This window comes from Octopus bimaculoides, chromosome 1 (assembly GCF_001194135.2).
Source record: "Octopus bimaculoides isolate UCB-OBI-ISO-001 chromosome 1, ASM119413v2, whole genome shotgun sequence".
NCBI lineage: Eukaryota > Metazoa > Mollusca > Cephalopoda > Octopoda > Octopodidae > Octopus > Octopus bimaculoides.
The window spans coordinates 178,095,293-178,098,862 of NC_068981.1; the positions used below are offsets into that span (position 1 = coordinate 178,095,293).

The following is a 3,570-nucleotide window of genomic DNA, read 5'->3' on the forward strand; positions in this document are numbered from 1 at the left end:
TTAAAAACTGTTAATTTCATCAGGATCTCTAAGAAAATTTCCTGCCATTTTGCAAAAGGAATGCATAAATGGATATTTATCTTGCCACCTTATCTTTTTCCAGTTGTCACTTCCCTATTAATTTCATCGAATTCATTATGTTTATTTTTTTCGATTTTAACATTTTCCATCATATTATTATATAACTCAACTGAGACTTTATTGTCACTAGATTTAATAGCAGATAACAGGTTTTGCTCAGATGCAGTGATGATACAAGTTAATTGATTATTGTAAACATCCAGAATCACTTTAGTTTTGTGGAAGAAAGGATGAGAAGAGATATAAACAATTGGCATAGCAAACATTGATTAGCTAGATACTAAAATTAAGCAGCATGAAATAGTTTGAAAAATTCATTTTAAGTGTCATGTTGTCAGTGTCAGCTGAACTACAAACCAGAGTGTGTTTATCAGGTTAGAGCAGTATTACACAATAAGAAAAAAGGTTAGCTAATGAAGGCAGCCTATAAAAAAAAATGGATTGTGAATGTGAGACAAGTGAGTTGGGAGGTGGGCAGTTATGCATGAACAAGGATGTTTGTGAAGTGGGGGGGGGGGACAATAAATAATAAAAGAATTATGACATGTTACGTGATATAAATTATTTGAATATCAACAAATAAAACTAGGTAAGAAATATGAGGTTCAGTATACTACAGAAAAGAATCAAAATCTAACAAGCTAAAAAAAAAAAAAAAGAAGAATGAGGCTGCAACAGATAGTTCAGCAGACCTTTCACTTACGCAAGATTAACTTGATGCAAGGGTTCCTCTTTTACTTTACACTTACTGAAGAAGCAAGTCAATTAACCTTTGACAATTACAAATGTTGTAGGGTATACAATTTTGACAAAAGTTAATGTCTTTTGGCTCCTTGACAAGATAAGATTTTTGTCTCATATTTTTCTAGTATATAATGAACAGTAATAGTCCAATCAGAAATATACCCTGACTATAGAACTATTTCATCATTAAAGAGACTATATTCATAAATATCCTCTCAGTTGACACCACCTCACCACCACCCCTGAAGACTTCAGCCATCTGTTAGCAAATTAAATAAAACAAGATGATTGAGGAGCAGTTTCAAAAATGAAAGAAAAAAAACAGAATCTTTTTTTTTAATATGATTTGATTGAGTTTAACAGATTGTAAAGACTAAGCATATAAACAGATAGCAACTTCACCAGGTTATGTGGTTGGAAACAAAACAAAAAGAAAATAAACAAACAACATAGACTACTTTTGTTCTGCACAAAGAAAAGCAGTAAATATGACACTCATACTGGCCATCAATATAATCATAATAAAATATCAATCTATTTGCTTTTTACAACTGGAGAATGCTAAAAGGGATTTTTAATTGTATCTCTTTAAGGATCAGTTATACCAGCACATTCTTTTTTTGTTTTTTGATAACATTTCTTAACCAAAATCATAACAAAACTACTGTTTTATCTTCTCAGGAATTGTTGTTGTTGGCACTCCGTCGCTTATGACGTTGAGGGTTCCAGTTGATCCGATCAACGGAACAGCCTGCTTGTGTAATTAACGTGCAAGTGGCCGAGCACTCCACAGACACGTGTACCCTTAATGTAGTTCTCGGGGATATTCAGCGTGACACAGTGTGACAAGGCTGACCCTTTGAATTACAGGCACAACAGAAACAGGAAGTAAGAGTGAGACAAAGTTGTGGTGGAAGAGTACAGCAGGGTTCGCCACCACCCCCTGCCGGAGCCTCGTGGAGCTTTAGGTGTTTTCGCTCAATAAACACTCACAACGCCAGGTCTGGGAATTGAAACCACGATCCTATGACCGCGAGTCCACAGCCCTAACCACTGGGCCATTGCGCCTCCACCTTCTCAGGAATAACCATCTACAAAACCAAACCTTTATTAAATCTTTTATTCATCATAGCACCATTTAAAAATCTATACCATTAGTCTGTGAATAGTACAAATTTATAACAAAGATTTTAGCCACATACTATCTGTATGGTATTTTTACAAAGCATTTCAAGATTTAGATCTTTTTTGTTTATGTTTGTTTTAAACCAGGAACAAAGGAAAATCAATATTTTTCTTAACAGCTAAATCATTGCTATTTTTAGACGTATGAAATGTATCTGTGAAAATCAAATCAATAAAGAATATAATCTTCTGTAGAAGATAAATATGCTGGATTAAGGGAGAAGGAAAAAAAATAAGACCACCAAAAAAAAAAAAAAGATACAGAAAAGCTAAATCTAATGCATAACAAATATCTCTGGTCTAAATATTTAGAAATAATTTAGTGAGCTTGATCTTTAGATGAGAATAAGACTTTCATATTAACATGAAAAACCAATGGATGTCTGTCTGTCATGTATCATTTCTAGATGGTTGACTTTCTTAGAACAGCACTATTCACTCAATACTGGTAAAATATTTTCATAAACAATAATATTTCTTAGTCAATCAACTAAGAATTTATCTACAGAATTTTCTTTGACCTTGTCACACAGGTTATTTCCTAATCAAGCATTTTACAATAATATTTTTCACACATCAAGCATTTTCCAAATACCTCGCTTTCAATGATAATTTTTCCCAGTTCTCTTTTAACTAGATTTCCCCCAGAACTTTTTAAATGTTCTTATGCGCACATGTCCCCAACATACACTACATCTCTTCATTGTCATTTTCATACCTGATAACGGTAGCTAAATCAAGTTACTTACCTGCTTGATACATTGCAGTCTGTCATTGTTCTGAGCAATGTGCCTTTCCATCTCATTCATCATGGCTGGTCTCAGAGTATAGCTTAGTTAGCAGTCATGAAAAACCTGGGTTATACATTGGCATTCAATCCAATATTTACTAGAGAGGATGTTAGCCACTCTACAAGGGTAACTGAAAGAGAAATAAAACATAAAACTAAATAAATGATCATACAAAACAAACAAAAAAAATGTAAATCATACTTTTAGTCACAATTTTAACGTTTTTTTAACTCTTTTACTTGTTTCATCATAAAACTGTATTTATGCTGCAGTACCAGCGTCAATAGTTTTAGCCATTTATATTGACTCCAAGTACTTAGTCAGGTACATATACTATCAATAGCTATTTATCAAATGGTTAAGTTCATCTGAATTATGATTCTTGAAAGAGTTACTCACTTTTACATACTTTAATACCATAAGTCATATTCACACACATACACACACTATATGATGGGCCTCTGCAGATTTCGTCTACTATATTTCACTCAACCCGAGACAATAACATAGGACGCTTGCTAAAGTACCATGTGGTAGGGCTGGACCCAGAACCAAATGGCTGTACAGCGAATTTCTTAAATCACATAGCCATGATTGCATTTATATATACTAAATGAAAACAAAAACAAACATGCATGCATTAATCAAAAAATAAAACTGAATTATGTACACACATATATATATATATATATACACACACACACACACACACACACAATACACACATATACTTACATACATGTGTGTGTGTGTGTGTGTGTGTGTGTGT

The 3,570-nt window shown here is 33.2% G+C and overlaps 1 long non-coding RNA gene across 1 annotated transcript in view; it reads right to left on the bottom strand.

The window, feature by feature from the left end:
- Positions 1-2,909: 2,909 nt before the first annotated feature.
- LOC106871678 (uncharacterized) overlaps positions 2,910-3,570 on the bottom strand; it is a 184,634-nt gene continuing 183,973 nt past the window's right edge. Inside the window, exon 4 of the long non-coding RNA XR_001409688.2 lies at positions 2,910-2,931. This is a non-coding gene — a long non-coding RNA (uncharacterized LOC106871678). The remainder of the gene's footprint in view (positions 2,932-3,570) is intronic.